General features: G+C 44.1%; 1 long non-coding RNA gene across 1 annotated transcript; it reads left to right on the plus strand.

Annotated features, from left to right (window-relative positions):
* Positions 1 to 17,013: 17,013 nt before the first annotated feature.
* On the plus strand, positions 17,014 to 24,527 carry LOC114600085 (uncharacterized). The gene is made up of 3 exons (XR_003707467.2): positions 17,014 to 17,472; positions 22,508 to 22,577; positions 23,847 to 24,527. It is a non-coding gene; the product is annotated as an uncharacterized LOC114600085 (long non-coding RNA).
* Positions 24,528 to 25,157: the final 630 nt, after the last annotated feature.

Here is a 25,157-nt window from a genome sequence, read left to right on the forward strand (position 1 = left end):
CTGAAGAAGGACCTTCTTTATCTGCCTGAGGACGAGTGGGAGGCCGGCCCAAACCCCTTTGAATCTTGCTTCTTAACTTTAACCACAAATTTCTCAAATCTCTCGAGGTGCTTTGAAAAGAGAAAGAGGCAGGAGCATGCGGGGGGGGGGGCGAGGGGGAAACCCCAAGGAAAATAAAAGAGAGACAATTTGTGCAGCCTGAGGCTGGAATCCCACTTTCAAGAGGAGACATTAAAGAGAAACCTCGACAAAGTCTTCAGCTATCAGGTGAGAGGGTATAAAAGTTATCTGTGTCGCTTTTGATGTGGAGCCTTGACATGAGTCTTGGAATCGCTTCTGATTTAATAATGGAGATTGTACCAGTGATTCACATGCCGCCACCGCTGCCTCCTCCTCCTCCTCCTCCTCCTCCTCCTCTTCCTCTCATGTTGAACCTTGTCAACGCAAGGGAGGGTATAGCCTGCCCTGCATGTCTGCTCATCAGCTATTGACAGTGGAAAAGGCTGATTAAAAGCCTCTGGGGCTCGCTATGTTGCTGATCTCACAGAGTGCTCATAAACTTATGCATCTTTGGAAAACTATCATGTGTTTTTAACTTCCTGAAGAATTCTTGTAAAATATAACTTAACCACATTACCCTTTGTCCTGTGCTTTTATTCCACTAATGGACAAATTGGGAGGAGGCTGAGAACAAATGTGCTATTAATTACCCAGATGGCTTTTTAATAGAAGCTTGGATTATTGCTCAGCTACAAAACATTGTCCAGAAATTTCTTAATAATGCCGGTGAGTGCTGCATTCCTTCCAAGAGAATAAAGCTGCCATTGACCAGGGAGGCTAGGCTATGTCAGGTTAGTTTAAGAGATAGCAGACAAAGAGCGAGTATTGTATAGGTGGAATGACAAGCCATATCCTAGCTGTCCGGCTTCTCCTGCAATGACAGATTTCCTAATTCACTGCAGATTCTCAGGAAAGTGGGTGGTCAGCTCTGGGGAAAACCAACAGTACCTCTATTGATTCTGGGTGGGGAGAGACGTAATTCTGAATTAACCTGGATTGATTTAATGCAGCACAGAGTCTTAGTACCAGGATAAAATTAGTATTAATGCATTAAATGTTAGGTCAGAATGTTAAGTCTCATTGTTGAAAGACCTACATGCCCTAAGCCAAGGCTTAATGCAAGCAGGTAATTTACGTTAAGTTAATTATTGGTGCATTTTTAATGCCCAAACAGAACGATCCACTAGGACAAAAATTACTCATGAAGTGATGCAATAGTGGGGGAAAGAGACATGAGTAGAGAGTTCAGGAAATATTTTGTTGTCCTGATCGTAATAAACAAGCTGCTAGTTCATATTATATTTTGTGTTAGTTTTGTAGACAGCATCATGTTACCTAAAACAATTGATGGCTCCCTACTTTCCCAGTTTCCTTGGCACACTCCTGCCTGAAGAGAAAAGCTCCATCTTTTCCAAACAGACTCCCCTGAACATTTCCAGTGCACACTAACAGATTATTACACACTGACTATAAGTATATGGAAAGCTGCTGTTGCCCTGTATTTTGTATTCAGACCGCTATTCTCATTCCATTTCATTTCACTCTTTTTCCCTCCCCCTTCCAGTACTAATCATTATGAATTTCCCATATCAATCTGTTTCCATCTCCCAGAATGTCAGGCTAACCTTTAGTCTGTAGGGTTGTGGCTCAGTGTCAAGAGCGCATGCTCTGCATACAGAAGGGCACAGGTTCAATCCTAGCAGTCCTTTGTGCCTCAGTGCTTCCAGTTCCTACTGTGGTTCCTCACCACACAAGTATCTCCCTTGACTCTGCCTCCATCCTTCCTGCACTCATAGCTCCCCAGTGTCACCTCTATCCAGAAAACACTGGCTATGGGTGCTTAAATAAATTAAAAAATTGTCCAGTAGCAGCTTAGAGGCCAACTAAGTTAGCTCTGGGTATAAGCTTTCATGTGCACAATTCTTCAGATACCAAAGCTTATACCCAGAACAAACTTAGTTGGTCTCTAAGGTGCTACTGGACAATTTTTTATTATTTTATTTAATTCGACTGCATCAGACCAACACGGCTACCTACCTGAATCTAGAATTACGGGTGCTTACTTAGACATACAATACAATATGAACCTAGAAATGTTGGGGATTGAATGCTCTGCATGCAAAGTAGACGTTGTAATACTGAGCTACAGCCCTCTGCTGGCTTCCAAGGGCATTCTGGGGTAATAAAGATGGAAGATGTTGCTTTGCTCGGTGCTTCTCTGAGCATTTGCTGAGCTGAGAGAGGAAGCTAATTTCTAAATTTTAAAAAAGGAATGACTGACATCCCTTGGTGAGCTTTCCAGAGCTCAAGGGCCCCAGCATTTGCCTCACTGTGAGGACTGCTGACACTCCCTATATTCACTTTGTACACATAAAGATTTATGCTGCAAAATAAGGGCTGGTGTGGGACTAAGCCTCAATACCTCAGATAGACCAATACTGAGTCCTACAATTACCATGGTTATCAGTCATGATTAAGGCCAGCTACCATATTTTAATCTTGCTCTAGATAGCAAAAGTAGTAGCACACACTTATCTCCGCCACCCTTGGTGTGTGTGTCCCTCCACCCTCCACTCCATAAATTTGTGCCATTAAGATTCCAAGAAGGATCTCATTTATTCAGTTTGCATTCTCCAGATCTTCAACTTTTGGCACCAGCCAGTATTCTTTAGACTAAGCCATGTGTTTCTCCCTTTGGGCCAGTGATCATATTTAACAATGTGAGATGGGGTATCACTTACTTGTAAAACACAGATTTATTATTTTCTTCACACTTACGTAACGGCCTTATTGGGCATAGCACAGAAAAGTCAGGAGAAGGAAGCTGAGCTTGCCTTGGTGAAACAGCACACTTGTGATCAGGACACTCTTAGGATGCAGTTGCCACATAAAACATAAGTGGAGGGTTTCTGAGGTGTGTTCTGCAAGGATGAGCTGTTCATATACTGAGCCCTTTGATATGACTATTGCCTTATGTGAAGAATAGGGGACCTATTCCAGCGTGGTCATCGCATTACAGGCTATGGAACTGCCTTGTAGAAAATGCCCTATCACCTGAAGCCTTGTGAGTCCAACAAAATCATTAACCCTCTTCAAGGCACCCATCCCCTTGAAATCAATACAAGCCAGTTGCAACTAATAGTGCCCATTAATTCCAGTGGGATGGTTGCTGAACTTTCTCTACTTCTGGATCGCTGTTTTTTGTTGGGAGAACTAGAGTACCTTATTTAGAAGATAATGGGCAGCATATACTGGGACAGTGTTTCCGAAATTTTCAATATTTACATACCCCTGAGAGTTGAGTCTTACCAGTGCACCCCTTATTGGACAAAGATAATTTTGGGGTAGTTCCAATAATACTATTTTATCTATTCAAACCCTTTCACGTACCCCCAGGGATACGCCTACCACACTTTGGGAAATCCGGCACTAGGACCAGCAGTCCTGCTCTGAAACCTAGATCCATTTTGCAGAACGGACAGAAACCCTGTTAATTTTGATATGTTCATTTATTGATTGAATTGATATCCTGCCCGGGATGGCAAACACATCCACAATTCGAAAACAAAAAGCAAACAGTTAAAAGATTAGGAAAACAATTGCAGTTGAAAACATCCGAAAGCAGTTACAATTAAATGTTCAGTTTCTGTTAATTGGTTCTCGTGGGAAACTTGCAGATTCTAGCTTCGCACAATTAACTCAAGCTGGTGTCAATTTACTCTTGGCAGAAAGCCCAGGTCTGCTTGACCTAGAAACTACTCACTCTGATTGGTTAACGACCAGCACTCTACTCTGTTATCAAGGGATTGCTAGCTCAGTTTGAGGTGTTGTTAGGAGTAGAAGTGCTGTGTATGGTTTTGAGAGAGAGAAAGAGAGGGTTTATTTTGCTTTGTTTTTGTATGCAGAAACTCTGCTGGTTTTATTTTTCCTTTTTAATAAATCCTGTAAATAGTTATTCTGAGTCTAGCTGATTTGTCATTACTGCCGCAACTAGCTTCTTTGCTGTGCAGGAAAACTCTGCTACGTTTGGGCTAAAGCCAATAGGGCTATGCCTGACACTCCAAAGTTCCATGAGGTTATGGGCATTGTGCTGCCAGCCTGAGTTGCGGTGGTGTCAGCATCAACGGCGTTGGTTCCAGTAGTTCCAGAAGTTGTTGTTCCTGTTGGTGCAGCAGATGGACTTCCTGACCGTGGTGAGCTGGTGACGCAGCGGACACAAGGACAACAGCTGCAGCGTGTGAGTGCTGGGTGCTGTGGTTCCTGTTTTCTCTCTCGGTGGTCGTGAGTAGCTGGTTCCGGGTTCCAGGGACATCGCTCTCAAGATGGCCTCACAACCAGTTCAGATGGCTTTTGAGCGTCTGAATGACTCCAATTACTTGCTGTGGTCGGAACGCATGCAGGCAGTGCTGCAGAGGGATCGTCTCTGGCAAGTGGTGAGTAAGTTTCCTGCGAAGCCTGATGATGAAGACCTCGATAAAGACCAAAGAGCAAGGGCCACAATTGTCTTGGGGCTGGAAGATTCCCAGTTGCCGTATGTGAGGGGAATCAAGACAGCTAGAGGTGTGTGGCAAGCACTTAAAGAACTCCATGTGCGTGAGACAGCGGTTTCCAAGCTGTTCATTCGCAAGGCATTGTACAAGGCAATGTTACAGCCTGGGGTTACAATGCAGGAACACCTACACAGTTTACAGTTAAAGTTTACTGCGCTACAGGAAAGAGACTGTGCGTTAGACCAGCAGGAGAAGGTGGCTATTATTTTGAGTTCTCTCCCAGAAAGCTGGGATAATTTAGTTTTGTCTCTAGAAGGCATGCAGGAGCATGATTTATCAGTCAGTTACGTTACTGGGCGTTTGATTGAAGAATGGCAGAAGAGGCAAGAAAGGTCGTTGGCTGCAGAGGCTTCTACAGGCGGGCGGTTTGGAAGGAGTTCTCATGCCGTGCCAGAGGTGGAGCGAAAGCAGCGTACCAGTGAGGAGTCAGCGTTTGCTGTTAGGCGTTGTTTCCGATGTGGGTCCTCAGCGCATCTAAAACGACAATGTCCGGAGTTGGTCAAGTCTCAGTTGCCGGTGCAGGAGCAGAAACGAGATCAGCAGCAGCAGCAGCGTAAAAGGAAATTCTTCAAACGAAAACAGTCGGCTCAGCTGGTGACCGGCGAGGTCAAGATTGCTGATGAGAAACAAGCGGTCTGGGTGGTCGATTCAGGAGCATCTCGCCACATCGTGAATTCAGATGAATTGTTTGTTTCCAAGAACTCAGCACAGCGCAGCCAGGTGGCTCTAGCAGACGGAAGTACTTCCGAAGTGATTTCGGGGGGTGCAGTTTTTGTTCCTTGTCTTCGTGAATGCCTGCAAAATGTACTTTGTGTGCCTTCGTTAAGGAGCAATCTGATGTCTGTAGATTGTTTGCTAAAAGCTGGGTTTAAAGTGCATTTTGAAGGAGACAGTTGCATTATTAAGAAGGCTGGTGAGATTTTAGGCACTGCTAAGTCAGAGGGAGGCTTGTTTTGGCTTAAAGCAGGATCTCAAGTTGCAGCAGTAGTCAGTAAATCTCAGCCTGCAGTGAATAACAAAGCTATACATGACAACTGTGTGCACTTATTGCATAGGAAAATGGGGCATGCTTGCTGGAAAAGTGTACTAAAAATGTCTGAATTGGCTGATGGGAGTAATTTAAAGAGTTGTAACAAGTACCTTGATTGTAATGTTTGTAAAAAGGTTAAAACCCACAGAGTCTCTTACCCCAGAAGCGACAGAGTTAGTGAGGCACCGCTACAGCTGGTTCACATGGACGTAATTGGTCCATTTGCTGTAAGCAGGGGTGGATCGCGCTTTTCACTAACAATTGTGGATGACGCCACGCGTTACTCCTGGGTTTTCCCCATGAAGAATAAGGGTGACGTGTTCACTAAGTTTAAAGGCTGGGTGGCATCTGTGGAAAGATTTCTGTCCATTAAACTTAAAAGGATTCAGACGGACAGAGGTGGCGAATTTATGTCAAATGCCTTTAAAGATTGGTTACAAAAGCGTGGCATTGGGCATAGAAAAACGAACGTTTTTTCCCCAGAGGAGAATGGCGTTGCAGAGCGAAAAAACAGATCTTTACAAGATATGATGTTTGCCATGCTTGAAGATGCTGATTTGCCCATGTCTTATTGGGGGGAGAGCATGCTCACCGCGTGTTATCTCCAAAACAGGCTCTTTCATCAAACAATAGGTACAACCCCGTACTTTAAATTGTTTCAGAAAAAACCCAAAATTGACCATTTGCATGTGTTTGGATCAAAAGCCTGGGTATTAATTCCAAAACAAATGAGGAAGAAGGGAGATCCTAAGACCAAACAGTTAGTGTTTGTGGGTTACCAGGAGCTGGGAAAAGGTTTCCGTTTTGCTGAAGGGACAAATGGCATTGTGATCTCCAGGAATGCCAGTTTTTGTGAACATAGTGGCTGGGAGAGACTACATGCCAATACTGAGGTTTGGTTTGAACCTTCCCAGGAACTTCATGACTCTGAAGGTAGACACAGGGAGTCAGAGTCTGAGGGGGAGGAAAGTTCAGATAAGAGCTCTCAGGAAAGTGAAGTTATCCAGAGACCAGTGGCTAAGCAACAAAAGAGAGGTCGTAGTTCTGAGGAGGAAAGTGGGTCAGAAGAAAAATTTTCTCCCAGAAGATCTAAAAGACAAAACAAAGGAGTGCCTCCGGTGCGTTTTTCCCCAGATACTGCAAATGTGTTTAGTGTAATTGCAGAACCCAAGAGTTTTCAGGAGGTGTTAAAGTTACCAAAAGAGGAGGCAGAGCGCTGGAAATAGGCAATGGAGGAAGAGATGTCCTCTCTGAATGAGCACAAGGTTTTTACACCAGTAGCAGCGCCTGAGGGGGCAAAGATTGTAGGCTGCAGGTGGGTGTACAAACTTAAACCTCTGGTGGCAGGAGAGTGTTAAAATTAAACAAAGTTCTATACGGTCTCAAACAGGCTGCAAGATCTTGGAACAAATGTTTCCATGAGGCCTTAGTGTCATTTGGTTTCAAGCAGAGTACAGCTGACAATTGTGTTTATGTACGTGGTACAGGTAGTGATCAAGAGTTTTGTCTGATTTATGTAGATGATGTTTTGTACGCCTGCAAAACAGATAAACAAACTAAAAGGTTTGCCAAACAATTGTCCAGTAAGTTCAAAGTGAAAGACTTAGGCCCGGTTAGGACATATCTAGGGTTGGAAGTGTGCTGGGCCCAAGATGGCAGCTGTCTAATTAGTCAGCAGAACAAAGTTAAACAACTACTGACTACATACGGGATGCAGGATTGCAAAGGGGCAGTGGTGCCTATGGATCCAGGTTTCATAAAAACACTTCATATAGATGAGAGTCCTGAATTTGAACATCCTGATGTATATCACTCTGTAATTGGAAGTTTATTGTATCTAGCACAGTGGTCCAGACCTGATATTAGCTATGCAGTAGGCATATTAAGTAGATTGGTCTCAAAACCCACACTAAATGCCTGGAAAGGGGTAAAACAAGTTCTGAGGTATCTCAAACAGACAATTGGCTATATGTTACAATTAAATTCTTCAGAGGATGAAATGTTGAGTTGCTACTGTGATAGTGACTGGGGAAATTTGCCGGATAGAAAATCTGTCACAGGACTAGTCATAATGGTCGGTGGAGCTTTAATCAGCTGGCGGTCACGCAAGCAAGACGTTGTAAGTGTGTCATCAACGGAATCAGAGTACGCCGCATTGAGTGAATTGTGCAACGAGGTGATTTATTTCAAGCATTTGTTAACAGATTTAAACGTAAATTGTGGAGAACCAGTACAAGTTTACATTGATAATCAAGCTTGTATAACATTAAGTAAAACAGAGGGTTTCAAATCACGTTCCAAACATATCTCTGTAAAATACCAAAATGTACGTTGCTGTGTACAAGACAATGTAATCACATGTACTTATGTATCAAGTGAAGAAAATGTAGCAGATGTGTTAACTAAACCATTGGCAAAGATAAAGAACAAGCGAATGTGCAAGGGTTTAGGTTTGCTGGAAAAATGATCTCCTACATAGGTGTATTTGGTGTTAATTGTTCAGCAGAATCTGTGAGGGGGTGTTCAGTTTCTGTTAATTGGTTCTCGTGGGAAACTTGCAGATTCTAGCTTCGCACAATTAACTCAAGCTGGTGTCAATTTACTCTTGGCAGAAAGCCCAGGTCTGCTTGACCTAGAAACTACTCACTCTGATTGGTTAACGACCAGCACTCTACTCTGTTATCAAGGGATTGCTAGCTCAGTTTGAGGTGTTGTTAGGAGTAGAAGTGCTGTGTATGGTTTTGAGAGAGAGAAAGAGAGGGTTTATTTTGCTTTGTTTTTGTATGCAGAAACTCTGCTGGTTTTATTTTTCCTTTTTAATAAATCCTGTAAATAGTTATTCTGAGTCTAGCTGACTTGTCATTACTGCCGCAACTAGCTTCTTTGCTGTGCAGGAAAACTCTGCTACGTTTGGGCTAAAGCCAATAGGGCTATGCCTGACACTCCAAAGTTCCATGATTAAAAACATGATGAGGGGGACATGCAAGGGCTGGAATGTGTTCAGAAGGTACTTAGAAGTGTCAGGAACCCTCTGATATTTGGGGACACAATTAGAATCACCCTTAGAATCGCCTTTCAGATCTTTGTGCTAAAAGCAGGAAGGTTTGCAGTGGACGTGGAGTATGCTGGTATGCTGAGAGCAGGGTTTGTGCATGTTCCCCTGCTTGTACTTGAAACCAGCACACATTCACCTCAAACACACAAATGGAACTAGCGTGCTCAACAGGATATCTGCATCTGAAGAACCACTTAAGTGGAAGTTCTGTCCTGAAGTTTCGTGAAGTTGTAACCATTATTTTTAATCACATGTTAAAGAGTGGTGACAGTCTTCAGCAAAGACCTAACTGAAAGGCTATTCCATGTGGTGTCGTTGTTATGGAATAGTTTCAGAATCAATTATTAGGCCAACTGAGGTGAGACACAGGGCACCCTAGCTTGGAGTCAATGCTACAACAAAAAGAGCAAGACAAATGTGTGGTGTTATTTTGGACTGGATCATGTCCATGCTAAGCAAATATGCACTGCAGATAACTCTTCCTTCACCAGCTGCATACAAAGCCCCGTAATTTAGAATTAATTAATGAAGAACTGAGGTTGTAATCCTATGCACACTAACCAGATGGTCAAACACTTGTGGAACATACTTCTATGTGCATATATATATATTTATATATGCTCTGAAAGACTACAAAAAAAACCAGTGCTTCTGTCTGCTTACTTATAGTACATCCATTTGCATTTTGCACACTACTTATGATGAGTGAAGCAATATTTTTGTGTCATTTTCTTAAGTTAGATTCTGTTCTCATGCTGTGATATTTTGACATCAGTTGGGCTTTTTTAGTTACTTTATTGAATAATAGATGTATGCTTCCTTTGAATATAAATGAGTTCCAGTCAGTTGTGTCTATCTGCAGTGTTGATGCTTTTTGGAGAGAAACAGGAGATTGTTTTTAGTTCCCTCGTCTCCCTCAAAGGCAGTGACAGAAAGCAAGTTGAATGATGAATGTTCACTTTAAAGTACTCGGTATATAGGGTTTCTTCTCAGGCTCTTACCTTGACTCTCTCTGTGAACCCAAAGCAAATGCTAGGAAATCAAGCAGAAAATGAACCTTTACAAGAACACAGGACTCCGGGGAGGGAGGGGGCATGAAAAAAGCTATATATTGTAAGCCAGCATTACATTTATATTTACAGTGGTACTTCGGGTTAAGAACTTAATTCATTCTGGAGGTCCGTTCTTAACCTGAAACTGTTCTTAACCTGAGGTACCACTTTAACTAATGGGGCCTCCCACTGCCGCCGCGCCATTTCTGTTCTCATCCTGAAGCAAAGTTCTTAACCCGAGGTACTATTTCTGGGTTAGCGAGTCTGTAACCTGAAGCGTCTGTAACCTGAGGTACCACTGTATATTACAGGCAATAACAAATTTATGTGCGTCCACACACACATTGCACCAAACCTGGAAGTGACTTTAAAAATGGCAGAAACGGCCCTGAAAGAGCCCAGAAAGGGCAAAAAAAAGGTGTTAAAAACAGTATCTAGCAATCCCACAAGCCACCGGGACACAGATCCCAGCAGAAGCCAGCACCTGCGTGGGGGCACCTTATTGTACCCTTCAGAATTTTGTGCCTAGGGCCATGGCCCCCCTGGTTCCCCCATGCTGCGTCACTGTTTGCAGGCTTTTCCAATGGTGTTGCAAATATACACAATTTCACTTCAATGTGCAGTGCCTTGGAACGCAACCCCAGCGTAAATGGGGAATTGCCTGTATCCTCATCATCATCTACGGGCCTGAGATTCAGGGCCAAACAGCAAGTCACAAGACATGGGAAAGAACTGAAAAAGAGCTGTGGCAGAGTTCATTTGTATCATGGCCATGGTGCAAGGGGGGTTTCCCCCACACTGGTTTCCCAATCAAATCCACACACACACACCGAGTGGATGTTGGCCATAGAAGAGCCTAGATGTATTCTCTCTGTGACTAATAGCAGCTCAAGTTTGTGTGTATGTTTCATTCACAACAGGGGATCAGTGTAAGGGGAAAGGGTTCTGTTCTCCTTGCGCAGCAGCACAAATTGATCCAAACTGGAAGCTCCTTTTAAGAAGAAGAAAAAGACAGCCCACAGTGGATTCCTTCCTACTACATTGTGGCTCAAAGTCTGGGTATCAGGATGCAGAAGAATGAACTGCTGCCCCGGCTGCTGATGTATGGCCGAGATGCCACTAGAAGAAGAAGAAGAAGAAGAAGAAGAAGAAGAAGAAGAAGAAGAAGAAGAAGAAGAAGAAGAGGAAGAAGATCTTTATTGTCATTGCCCCCTCTCGGGGACAACGAAATTACTAGTGGCAAGAGTTGGCCTTATGAGGTCATCACCTACCTCACAGCTATTATATTACTTACCCCACAGATCCTTCTCTTTGAGGTTATAGGTCAGGCATCCCCAAGCTGCGACCCTCCAGATCTTTTGGCCTACAACTCCCATGATCCCTAGCTAACAGGGCCAATGGTCAAGGAAGATGGGAGTTGTAGTCCAAGGAAGATGGGAGTCCAAGGAAGATGGGAGTTGTAGTCCAAAACATCTGGAGGGCCAAAGGTTGGGGATGCCTGTTATAGATCTTGGTCACGAAAGCTTGCTCTGCAGGAAGAATCAGCCTCACACACATGAAGTAGATCTTTTAGAGAAGAAAGGAAACAAAACAGAAGTGCTTCTGCGGCAGCAGAACTCGGCTGCTACTGCTTTGCATACAACCCAAAGTCTCAAAATTGGCATCTAGAGCCAATGTGGGACACCAGGGTTCGAATCCCTGTTTTGCTATGAAGCTTTCTGGGTGGCCTTGGGCCAGTCACTGTCTCACAGCCCTCCCTCACAGGGTTGTTGTGAGGATAAAATGGTGAGGGGAGAATCATATGCACCACATTGAGTTTCTTGGAGGAAATGTAAAGGTAAAGGGACCCCTGACCATTAGGTCCAGTCGTGGCTGACTCTGGGGTTGCGGCGCTCATCTCGCTTTATTGGCCAAGGGAGCCGACGTCCAGCTTGACTAAGCCGCTTCTGGCGAACCAGAGAAGCGCATGGAAACGCTATTTACCTTCCCACTGGAGCGGTACCTATTTATCTACTTGCACTTTGACCTGCTTTCGAACTGCTAGGTTGGCAGGAGCTGGGACCAAGCAACGGGAGCTCACCCCGTCGCGGGGATTCAAACCGCCGACCTTCTGATCGGCAAGTCCTAGGCTCTGTGGTTTAACCCACAGCGCCAATGTAATTAATAAATAAAAACAAATCTATACCTGCAAGTTAGCAGATGTAACTTTTACACCCCTTTTCTGTCCTCTTTTCAGGATATGGGTTTTCTTTTGGGGGCTACCCTATTGGACGACAGCCATGAATTCCCTCATCACTCCTCCTGTGGCATTGAGAAACCCCAAGCTGGCTACCTTTCAGAAACAGCAGCACCAAAGCGCTGCTCAGGGACAACCATTCTCTTACACCGAGACATGCAAGAGTTGAATAAAGGGCGTCCCTTGACAACTTTAGGTACAAGTTGACGTTTCACCCGGGAAACGAGATTTGCTCGCTCAGTGAAGCCACAGCGAAGCAAAGCTCAGTTTTCCGTCTGCTGTCAGGAAATACCTGGCCAGTCTACCCTTAACATCCTTTCTTGTTTGGTTTTCTTCCCCCTTCCCCCTCACCCCCAGCCCTCACCCCCCCCCCCCCCGCCTTTTGGACATATTTTTGTAATTGCTTGTCCTCAGGTACAAAGATGCTTACAGGAAGTCATTAATCTTTCATGAGCCCATTCTGCCATTTCTTAATTCCGAACAATAAAAAAAGGCTCCGAGGGGCAAGCATTCTCCTGTCACTGTGTGCTTCAAGGGAAAGGAAGTTTTTTTGAGGGGGGGAACAAATCTGATCAAACGAGAGAGAGAGAGAGAGAGAGAGAGAGAGAGAGAGAGAGAGAGAGAGAGATGGCTGTGTTAAAGAGAAGAAAATAACAAAGCACTGGGAAGAAGGGAAAGGGAGAATGACACCTTAGATTCTTTCTTTCTGGGCTGAGAAAGCAGGTCAGAATCTGCAAGCAGGAGAAATGTGACGATGTGTTTGGGCCCAGATTTCCCTCCTCGTGTGTGCAGAGAGGGTCCTGCTCCCTTGCTAGTTGCTGCCCATCTTTTAAAAGGCTCTTGTTTGCTGTACAAAGCAGGTGTGGCAGGGGCTAAATGGAGAGAAGCTGGCCAGCTGGAGTCAACCATCCACCAGCTGCCCACGAGAGGCTTAGAAAAATGCCACCTGTCACTAAACAAGGAAGGGAAGAGCGGGAGGGAAACAACAGCCACATCACAAGAACCAGCTCATTCTTTTGCTATTGTTCTCGCTCTTGTGGCCGGCCTGCTCCAAATCCAACAGGAGTATGAAAGGAACTCGTCTGTGCAGTTTGCTTACTCTAATGGTAGGCAAAGACGACATGGGGAACTGGAGGGGGGGGGATAATCCAGTTGGTCCAGGTCACAGGGTAAACATGCAAGATCATAATCCTGTCGGAGATCATACCAGATGTAACATCAGAGACCATAGCTTAGCTTCAGGGAGTAGCTCAGTGGTGGAGCATCTACTTTGAATGCAGAAGGCCTCAGGTTCAACCCCTGGTCCAGGTAGACCCCTGGTCCAGGTAGACCCCTGCCTGAAACCACAGGAGAGCAGCTGCCAGACCATGTAAACACAACTAAGCTACATGGACCAATGGTCTGGCTCAGTATAAGCAGCTTGTGATGCTCCTGATGTTTACATGTGTGTTGCAACGTTTGGGCCAAGAAGGGATGCAATGAAAGATTCTAGCAAGCATACAGTTGTAATAACTTACCTAGAATGATGTGCTTTGGAGGCCAAATTAGGTGTATGGTATCAAGGATCAAATTTCCCTTGTTTTCTGAAAATGCAGCTGCTGGGCCACCCAATCTGGATCAGGACTACAGTGCTGGGAGACTTTCTTTATAGGGTATTTTCTAGAACCCAATCGCTTCCCATGACTTCGCCCCACAGACCACAACATACAGGCATTTAATGAACATTAAATGTTTGCTAATATAGGATAGTAGAGACACATTGCCCTATGGTTTTTTGTTTTTGTTTTTGCACAGTCATTGCTGTTTGTGACTATTTATTTATTTACTTATTTAGTTATATAGCATAACATTTACCTATGTCTGGAAATTTTTCAAAGTACATTGCATTTCCATGGTAAGGACTGATTTATGTGTCAACTGTAAAAATATTTCATGCTTTTGACATGCCAAATGATAGGCCTTGTCACAAAACCTTCTGTTTTATTTAAAAAAGAGCTTGCTTAAAATTCTAGCCCTCAGCCATATCAACAAAGAGACATAAAACAAACTGCTTTTAAAAAAAAAGCAATCTTATGTTTTTATTCCACATTTGCAACCATTATAGTATATCATTTCCCACAGTGGTTACAAGTGTAGAAACATTTCGTGCATTTAGCATATGTTTTCAATGGAAACCGCTCTGATCTTTTCATACAAATGTATAAATATAAGTAATGCTACTCTTTGTTGCACTTTTATTAAAAATAAGTTTCTACTGTTGTGTTTGGGAGGCACATTCTTAAATGACACTTTCATTTCTTAGAGCATGTTCTTGGTATCCTCTCTACATGGTGATATATCATTGCTAATTCATTTCAACTGTGAGTCAGCCCTTGAAACCTGTTTTCCAGGGCCACATGCACACCATTCATTTGAAGCACCATGGTACCTCTTTGAATAGCCATGGATTCCCTCAAAGAATCCTGGGAAGTATAGCTTGTTAAGGCAGAGTCAGATTTGGGGGAGCGCAACCAGTGTGGTCACAGCGGGTGTGGAGCCTTGGGGCTGCCACAGGGGCATCGCAGCTATGAAGAAGAGGAGGAGGAGGAGGAGGAGGAGTTTGGATTTGATATCCTGTTTTATCACTACCCAAAGGAGTCTCAAAGCGGCTAGTATTCTCCTTTCCCTTCCTGCCCCACAACAAACCCTCTGTGAGGTGAGTGGGGCTGAGAGACTTCAGAGAAGTGTGACTAGCCCAAGATCACCTGGCAGCTGCATGTGGAGGAGCGGAGACGCCACCCGGTTCACCAGATTACGAGACTACCGCTCTTAACCACTACACCACACTGGCTCTGAAGTAGTCCAAAAGGCGAGAAGCGGGTGCCGTTGAATTTCAGTGTCACACAGGGCACCGCTGAAATTTGAGACCCCAATGGCCACCACTGGTTAAGGGTGCTGAGAGTTTTTAGGAGACCCCTACTCCCCTCCCAAAGCTACAATTTCTCAGTTCCCCAGGAAGATGGTTGATTGTTGAACCACTCTGAAAATTGTAACTCTGGGAGGGGAACAAAAATCTCAGCACCCTCACCAAACTGCAGTTCCCCTGATGTATGGCGTGAATAAAGCCCTGGCCTCAGTCTTGGACAATCTGTAGTTGTATAAGGCATATGAACATGTAGAAATTCACCAGTGAGTGACCTCCTTGTAGAATCATAAAATTACCAAGTTGGAGGCCATACAGAGGAGAAGGAAAGGAGCTGAGTTGTAGGATCTGTGAGCATTGTAAGAGCTGCCTCTCTCTTGAGATCTGATGTGAGCCGCTAGATTTAGCCATCTCTGGAGTATTCGAGCTACACCTCCACCTTAGCTCAGCCTGTATATTTGTAAACAACTGCAGGTATCACAAAATACCAATAAGCCTCCAGTGACCTCCCATCCCAAGGAAATCTGTGCTGCACCCCCTGGAATATCTCAGTACTCCAATATGTGGGTGAGCATAACAAAACAGTGAGAGAACGTATAGGATTTGAGAAGCATTTGTGAGCCTTTATGCTCTGCTAACTCTCCCGCAAATCCATTTTTGCAGGCCCTGATAAAAGCCCTGGTCCCCTCCCTTTCTGTAGAGCTGATTGAACCCTTGCCTAAACACCATCAGGGCTCCAACAGACAAACAGCGAAGTCCAACCTCACTTGCCCAGGAGAGCAAACAAAGCAGGCTTGGTTTTGTGCAGCATGGAAGAGTATAGTGAGTCGAGAAAGGCAGCGTTCATTCCTGCAGCTGCCACCATCTGTGCTGGGCCCTCTTTGGCACCCCATAGCTTTGTGTGGTTCAAGCACAGCTCACTGCCTGACTCCATTTTTCCCCCATGGCAGTTTTAACTGGGCTCACTCCCCAGTCCCTGGTGGGGTGGAAAGCTGCTACTTTCTTGGTTCTAATACTGCAATACAGGAAGCTGAGGCTCCAGGCCAGCTTAGGAGCAGCGGCCACAGTTCTAAAGCAGGGCCAACAGAACGAGGTCTGATCGCTTCTGCCAATATTGGGAAATGCAGGAGAGAGAGACGTCTGCCATTGGCTCAGTTGCACATGTTGGGCCTCTGCAAGGCAAATAAATATGCTTCCTTGAGATGAATATTAAACTGAGAGAAAAAGCCCAAGGGATGCAAGTTGATTATTGAAACTGAGTCTATAGGCATCCAAAAGGAACCAGGGATTGCGTGGTCATAAGAACAGTGGAGTCATGAGCAGGGATGGGTGAGTATTTCAATTTCAGTTTTTCTCAGTTTCTCATTTTTCCAGCCTTAAATTCAGTTCATCACATTTCCACATCAGTTTGTGATTTGTTTACCTTAGTGCAAACTTCTTGTGATATACACATTTTAGTATGCAGTTTTGCCTAATAGTTATGCAGTTTCAGCCACACTGCCTTGCCCCTGCAACAGTGGGGGCTCGGGGAGTGTGTGTATGACATTGGCACACTGGCAGCATGCTGACGTCACTCAACACATGTTGGGGGGTGCCAACGTGACCAAGTGCAATCTTCATTTGTGCCCCTTCATTTATGATTTGTGGGTGCTTGGGCACCTAGGACCCCGCACAGTCAGTGTCTATGCCTAACATAATGCATTTTTAAAGTTATATTCACTAAGGTATGCACTTATACGAAGACTTTACCCTAGTAAATACATTTTTGTACACATGGAATTGCAAAATTCAGAGCAGTGAAAATTTCAAAGGATGACTGTGTCACAGTTCTCATATTGTTTTGGAAGGTGCAAATGAGGTAAGTTTGCTATTAAATGCAAACTGAATCAAATTTCCCTCCCATCACTAGTCATGGGTGAAACCAGTTTTGTCTTACTTTTTCTGGCACAACCATTCTGCATTTCTCCGGTCTCAAGATTTTAAGCCTGCATTTTCAGATTTCCAAGAGGAGGGCAGGGAGCCGGTTATTTCTGCTTGGGTCCATTCCCAGCCATCTCCAAAAATATATTATGAATATTACAGTAAGTGAAATTAGAGCTTTTCTATGACCCCGTACACTGACCTACAGCCAGAGCCCAGCAGACTTAGCCTCTTGATTCACTAAATGTGAACGGTTTTGGCCAATCCAGCAGCATGAAGCGTCATCGCCTGATTGAAGAGGAGTCACCAGATCTGGCCTCAACATATCAAGAAGTACCCAGAGCTCCCGGACTCTCACCTCCTAAATCTTTGGGTGTGATCCTCAGGAGATTCAGCATGCCTTTAACACATGAAACATTTATTGTAATTGCTTTTGAAAGCCTATATTTGCTGATGTAGACATTTCATTAAGAGCCTGTCACATTTTTAAAATAATAATATCCATGAGCAACAGTCACCTGTCAAGATCTACAAAAGGAAGACCCTGTACACCTCATTTGTTTCAGGGAAAGAGAGACATTGGGTGACAGCTAGAGCCTGGAAAGACAAGCAGATATGTGTCTGCTCAGAAGTAAGTCCAGGTGAGATCAACAGGACTTCCTTTCAGGTAAGTGAGTAGAAGATTACAGCCTTGTATGTTTGGGTTTTGTGGGGGAAAGATTATACAGTACAATCTTATGCACCTCTATTCAGTTTAGATTTACTTCTGAGTAGACATGGATAGGAATGTGCTGCTGTTAATTCATTTTAATTTTGTATATAGTTAAATAGACTCCTATAGAACAAGGAAATAAATGGGCTAAATAAGCAAAAGATGTTTTCAAAGTGTGAACGTCCTCTCCATGAGAATAAATGTGCCTGGGCAATGAGTCCTGCCTGCCCCCATTAAAGTGAATGACAAACTTTCCTTTGCCTTCACAGGAGCTAAGATTTCACTCAATGTGACACAAGCAGATTATTTCCAAACAGACTGTCTTTTTGTGTTTTCTAGAAGGCATCAGGGCTTCTTTAAAACATAAGTGTCTGCCAAGAGCCATCGAGCTTTGAACACATGTTTGGCTTTCTTGGAAACCATTGGCAAACTTCAGCTGCTGTATTTCAGACAGGCCTGGATCTCATTGTTGGGTGGGGGGAAAATCCACCCTAATGAAAATAAACAGGTTAAGGCTACAACTCCTTACACGCTTACTTAGGAGCAAGTCTCATTGAACTCAGCAAGAATTACTTCTCAGGTAGACATACAAAGGATTTTGCTATCAAAGCCATTCATTGTTTAACAGCAACACAAAAATCAAATTAAATGAAAGGCTTTGCTTCATAATTGTGTATAGCCTGATCTTGCATGAACTCACCATAGAAGACTTTTTCTGTGCTGCCCTAGAGGGAAGACCTAGGGGCTCGCCCCCACTTCTGCTAGCCCCATGCCTAGAATCCACAGGTCTGAGCAGTTTTCCCCTTCCCCACTCCTTTCTCAGGGAAAACCCACTCTTTCGTGCTAAATCGGAGCAAATGTCAGTTTGGAGAAAACCTGTAGCTTCAGCACTACAGAATAGTTTTCCCTGGGGGAAAGCAGCGCGACAAGAGGAAGTATGGATAAGCCCTGTGTCAAATGGGCTGTGGTAGCAGAAGGGTAGATTTCAATGGAACATCAGGAGAAAAGTCTTGACGGTAAAAGCTGTTTGGCAGTGACCTTGGTTGTGTAAACGGCTTTAAAATGCAGCTAAGCTGTTCTTTTTCTCAGTTTAGATGAAAGCTAGTTTGGGGGGGAAACACATCAAAACGCAGTATTTCATTAGAAACAACAGGATAGATACAAGATAGCTAGAGTCGGACACGACTAAACGACTAAACAACAACAACAAGCTATTGATTGGGACTAACTTCATGCACGTACCATTTACCAAAACAGAGAGCGGAGTGCACTCAATGAAGAGTCTCAAGGTGGAAACTGGGGGTGGGGTTAGGGATTTTCTACATCAGACAGGTGATGAACATGATGTCCTCATGTTCAAAGAAGAAGAAGAGGAATTTGGATTTGATATCCTGCTTTATCACTACCCGAAGGAGTCTCAAAGCAGCTAACATTCTCCTTTCCCTTCCTCCCCCACAACAAACACTCTGTGAGGTGAGTGGGGCTGAGAGACTTCAAAGAAGTGTGACCAGCCCAAGGTCACCCAGCAGCTGCATGTGGAGGAGCGGAGACGCGAACCCGGTTCACCAGATTACGAGTCCACCACTCTTAACCACTACACCACACTGGCTCACATAAAGAACCTTTCAGCAGAGAGAGAGAACATCAAATACAGTGGTACCTTGGTTCTCAAATGTAATCCGTTCCGGAAGTCCGTTCGACTCCCGAAACTATTCAAAAAACCAAAACGCGGCTTCCAATTGGCTGCAGGAGCTTCCTGCACTCAAGAGGAAACCGCGTCGGACATTTGGCTTCCAAAAAAAGTTCAAAAACCAGAACATTTACTTCCAGGTTTTCAGCGTTCGAGAACCAAGGTGCAACTGTACTGTAGCTGTTCTCCAGAAGTATTGGCAGGACATTGAGTATTTCCTAAAAACAACAGAGCACTGAGTTCAAAAATGGAAGAAAGGAACTTAGAAGCAAGCTGGCAAACAATGTAAGAATCCACAATAATAGCTAAGTTGGAGACCTTTGCTGAAACTATTCCTTGTCTCGTGATTAAGAAGGAAAAGGGCATCCCAAAGGGGAGGGCGAGAGTGTGTGGGAGAGAAACCGTTTCTTGCCTTCTGATTAAGAAAGGAAAATACATCCCAAAGGGGTGCATGTGAGAGAGAGAAAGATGTCACAACCTGTTTATTGAGCATTCATCGTGATTTGTTTGCACAAAGTTTGTGGGGAGGTAAAGTTTGTAACCCCGACTGCTTACTGAGCATTTGTCTGCAGGGAAGTTATACAATAACATAAGCACTGAAGAGGAGTTCTGCTGGATCAGACCAAAGGCCCATCTAATCCAGCATTCTGTTCTCACAGTGGCTAGCCAGACCACCAGCTGGTTGAGTGGTTGGTCAAGTAATGGTTATCCTACATTTTCCAGCACATTTCCACATCACTTTCCTTACTGCAAGGGTGTGTGTGTGTGTGTGTGTGTGTGTGTGTGTGTGGAGAGAGGGGGAAGGGAGGGAGTATTTTGCACCTGAGCACTAAACCCACTTTAATTGTGCAACCTGAATCTACTGGTATATGTTTGAACCCCACCTGCAAAAGAAAAATTGTCTTGGAGGGAAAGAGACTGTTGGGGGTTTTATGTCTCCTGTTATGAAGTAGCCATTTAACGTTTGGGTTTTGAGCCAGAGAGGTTTTGCTGGCTCATTAGAAGCTCTCCCTTTCCTAGGAAATACTAGTACTCTTCTCTGTGTACTGCATGGCCAACCAATCAGAAACAAGGTCCTTGCTTTTATTGGTCAAAATGGATCTAATTCTACTGAAGTACAAATGGTCTTGTATTACACTAGTCTCGAAGAGGGGGACCGTCTCTGAGTTAGGATCCAATCTCAGGCCTTGCTTTAGACACTGTTTTCTGGATCAGATTATAGATAGATCCAGAGGGGTTATGAAGCATAGCTGGAGTCAAGGGATGAGTCCAGTTGGGTTTTTTCCCCTGGTATCTCTGCGAGTGAGTCCTTCCCATAAGGAGGTGCACACGATGTACTATATCTATTGCCTTTCCGAGTCCCAGGTTTCATAAAGATGTTGTTCTGGCACATCATGATAGGGAAAGGTGAAATGTGTCCAGCAGAAGCCAGGGTAATCCATTCCAGACATATGTGTAATGCGGGGGGAGGGGGGGAAACAGGTGCAAACAATTGAGCCAGCTGTCAGTAAGCTCCAGTGATTGCTTTTGATAGCTTAATCGTTAGTTGATCCATGTGCAACATTGGCAACATCACTGCCATAGTTGACTGCCTCCTACACATCTGTAAACCTTTTCTAGGTGCTTCTTGACATGAGTGGGAGTCCGCAAAGCCCTGACATCATAGCAGGCTAAATTAGACATGATTGCTGCCATTTCTGTTTTCCTGCTACAGAACACGGAAAGCTGACAAATGTCAATAACTGCTAATAATTCACTAGCCACTACTGTTTGCCACATGCCACGCAAGGCATGTGCTCCAGCAAACATCCGTCATAACTCGGTTAGCTTGAGAATCTCTGTGTGGATAAAGAAATCGTTATGCAGCCTTTCCATCTATCACTGATGGAACTTACTTCTGAATCAACATGCATTGATTGCGCTGTAAGAAGCTTAGTCCTGTCTGTTACATTTCCACTCATGGGGTGGGGAAATGGATTAAGGAGGGCGGGTAAAAACAGGATAGCAGCAGCAAGTGGCAACCATTCCATCTCGTAGAGTGCATAAGTTCATAAATAGCAAGACTCAGATCCATTTCACTCTGTCAGCTCCACCCTCAGCTGTATAATTCATATAACACTTTTTAAAAAAATGTAACACCACTCTCCATTCTAGAAGTCAATAGCCGGGTTCTAACAAACTATGAAGGGATGCGGGTGGCACTGTGGGTTAAACCACAGAGCCTAGGACTTGCCAATCAGAAGGTCGGTGGTTCGAATCCCCGCGATGGAGTGAGCTCCTGTTGCTCAGTCCCTGCTCCTGCCAACCTAGCAGTTCAAAAGCATGTCAAAGTGCAAGTAGATAAATAGGTATCGCTCCGGTGGGAAGGTAAACGGTGTTTCCATGTGCTGCTCTGGTTTGCCAGAAGTGGCTTAGTCATGTTGGCCACATGACCCGGAAGCTATACGCTGGCTCCCTCGGCCAATAAAGCGAGATGAGCGCCGCAACCCCAGAGTCGGCCATGACTGGACCTAATGCTCAGGGGTCACTTTACCTTTACCTAACAAACTATGAACTAGTTCTGTATACACCCAACCACTAATTTCTCCCAAGACTTCAGTTTTTCTGCCTCTTTTTCAGGGTGCTTTAGACGTTCTTTATCTTTTCAATGGGTGCAGGATTGAACTTAATATATCATTGTGAAGCAGCTGTGGGTGGTGCATGTTCTTTTATTCCCATTAAACACTCTGCAGCCTCCCCTGCTGCCTATGTCTCCTGATCTAAAAAAACCCCAAAAACCCTATGGGAGGGATTGCCTCATTTTAAATGAAGTGTGAGAAGTTGAAAAGGTGACTACGGAGCATCTGATGTGCTCCCTGACTTTGTTTTTAAGATAAGGTTTCATTTTACCATTATTATTATTTTTTAAAAAAGCTTTCTGCACTGATTTCTTTGAAAAATAAAAATGCTTCTCTCTTGAAAAGGCACACAATAGGCAGTGTGGTTCCCCTCTGCACATAGATAAAAGCCCAGCTGAGGATGTCATGGGGTTTTCAGGAAGTGAAGGCACCCAGAGAGGCTGCAGGGTGCAGATTTGAAGACTGAAAGTACCTACACAAACATCCCTTGGCCACCTCAGAAATCAGCTAAGTGCAGCAAAATAACCTCCACCCTTTCCACAACAATTTCTCCAATTTTTTCTCTCCCTTTTGATCATGTTCAAATGTAATTACTGCTCTTGGTAATTGATGAAGAATAATAGGGGGAAATGCAGGAGAACTTCTGCCAAATACTGTGAGCTGTTGGGTTTGTATTTCACAGAGAGGAACCATCCATGCCTCGTGGCAGATCATGGGGGAACTGATGGGAATTTCAAAAGCAACTGGCTAAGGTGAGACATGGTAGTCTACTCTTTTTGCATGTGTGTGCAGGTAATAAAGACATGGCATGAACTGCAGGCAGGTTTCTGGAATTCTGCATGATCACCAGGCAGCAATTTCTACATTTTACTCCGTGCGTATTGAGGTGTGGCCATCTCTCACGGGCATGATTCAATGCCTGGAAAAAGTGTGCATTGGTTCTAAAAGTGGCTGATAATCATGGTCTGGCTGGGACCGCTCAGCTTCTTCCTCCTCGAATTTGCTCCATCAGTGGCCATTCCACCTGGTCTTTCTGTAAATTGAACAGAGCAAGGGACACAGGAATCTGCCTTAAACTGAGTCAGAACACTGGTTCATCTATCTCAGTATCATCTGAACTGCCTGGTAGCAGTGCTGCAGGGATTCAGACAAGTCTCTTCCAGCTATACCTGAAGATGCTAGGGCCTAAACCTTCCAGGACCTAAACTTTCTGCATGCACAGCAGATTCACAATGATCCTCAAGTGCCTCCCCTCTTTTCTTCCTATAAGCCATTATAACAGAAGAAGATCCTGATGGATCAGGCCAAAGGCCCATCTAGTTTAACATTCTGTTCTCAGAGACCAACAAGATGCCTCTGAGAAGCTTGCGAACTAGACATGAGCGAACTAGACAGTACTGTCCCAACTTACATGCTTCACAAGTGTCCCAGAAAAACCATCCCATTTTTTATCATGAGAGAACAGCGGCCATATTGGTTGCCACATTCTCATGCAATTTGTGGGTATGATTTCTCCCAGGGGAAGCGCTTTTGGGGGCTGTGATCTCACACAGTGCCTCAAAACACACATTTTGGGGCATATGTCTGAAAAGGCGCTTTTAGGGAGGGACCGTGGTGTGAAATCAACTTCGTGCTCTCGTGATTTAAAAAAAGGAAGATGGCATCCAGGAAGATGGTGTCTCGAATTTTGGCTTCAAGGTGTTAGGGGGTATGAACTTGTTTCCCCAGAAACTGGTACTCAGAGGCATAATACCTCTGACATTGGAAGTAGAACATAACCAGCATCATGAGTAGCCCATGAAAGTTTTTTCCTTCATCCATTTGTCTAATCCTCTTTTAAAGTCATCCAAGTTGGGAGCCATCTCATCATTCTGCCATTGGACCTGTCTAGTCTAGTCTAATTTTAATTCTGGGTGCAGTGCAGGGTGGCTTTTCAATGCCTGATAACAACCATAAGTGATAAAGTTAAAAAGTCTTAATTTTTGTCTCTTTTTTTAATCCTTACTTCTTTTGGCGTTTAGCATTTCACAGAATCTTCTGCTGACCTCTCGGTTCAGAATCGTTCCTACCACAGTAGCAGCTGTCCCTGCCGAAGAAATCGTGGATTCAGTTAAATTCCCCCCAAGCATCTCGAGGCCTTTAGGCATGTGCTATAAATTTAAAAGTTCTAATTATAGCCGTGAGCAGCAGGAATTACAGTCATGAAAAGCAGGAACAAATGGAAGAATAGCTCAGCAACTGAAAGAGATCGATTTTGCCTTCCCCTCCCCTCTGGGCCATCCTCTCCTGAGGATCTCTGAGGGTACATCTGCCACCCTGACAAAGCACACCCTCCCGCAGTCACCCAGCAGCTCAACTTATAAACCTACCAAACCTGAGAAGGGACAGGTCTTTGATACAGAGCCTCTATTTGCCACAGTTATCTGTCTTGTGAAAAAAGTAAACACAAGAGGACATCAAGACACGCTGCATATTTCTGGTTAGAATTATTCACAGTCAAAACTTTAAGAAAGAATAGGAAAGTTTTATAATTTATTTAGGAGACCACTGTAAGCAGATGAAAACATTAGCAGGATTCTAGTAACACTTGTTGTGCAACAAATACCATGGAAAATATGGAGAGATATAAATATGGATGATGAAATAATATGCAGTTGAAAACGTTGACAATATGACCCATGGAGGGGATGGTGGAAAGTCTGGAGATTCAGAGAAATCTCTAAATATGGATATATATTTGGTATTGTTATAAATTTGCACTTGTAAAACCAAATAAAAATTATTTGGGAGGGGAGAATTATTCACAGTCAATACTAGGTTTTCTGTCAGGGCACTTCAAAAATTGTTAATATTGTTATTATTTAGACAGAAGGGTGAAATAAGCCCAAACTGTAATGTTTCTAATTTGGTTCCGTTTGAAACTTTAGCAGAAGGCCAGCTCAATGCCAGCTTTGGTTCCACTGCTATGATCCAAAATGGTTATTATAAGTCCGAGTAGCACATCACGGTCAGGGGAAAAGGCAATGTGGTTTGCAGCGACCAGAAAGGTTAATCTAAATTATCCCGGAGATTAGCTCTGAGACAGTGCGCGGTTCCACAAACATCACCGCTGGTGTCCTGAGCAGTGATCTGATACTCTTTGCTTTTGTTAGCATTTGCAGGGAGACTAATCCAGAAAACTCGGGTGAGGTGAAGACATAATTTTATAGGTGAAGTTGTCAGTCTCCTTGGGTGAGTTATGGGGCTCGACTGACAGTGGAACAGTAGCGTGGAAGTTACAGGTCAAGATGCTCCAAAGGAGCTCTCGCTGAACAAAGCAACCCAAAAGGCAA

The sequence above is a fragment of the Podarcis muralis genome, chromosome 8 (genome assembly GCF_964188315.1).
Source record: "Podarcis muralis chromosome 8, rPodMur119.hap1.1, whole genome shotgun sequence".
Lineage (NCBI taxonomy): Eukaryota > Metazoa > Chordata > Lepidosauria > Squamata > Lacertidae > Podarcis > Podarcis muralis.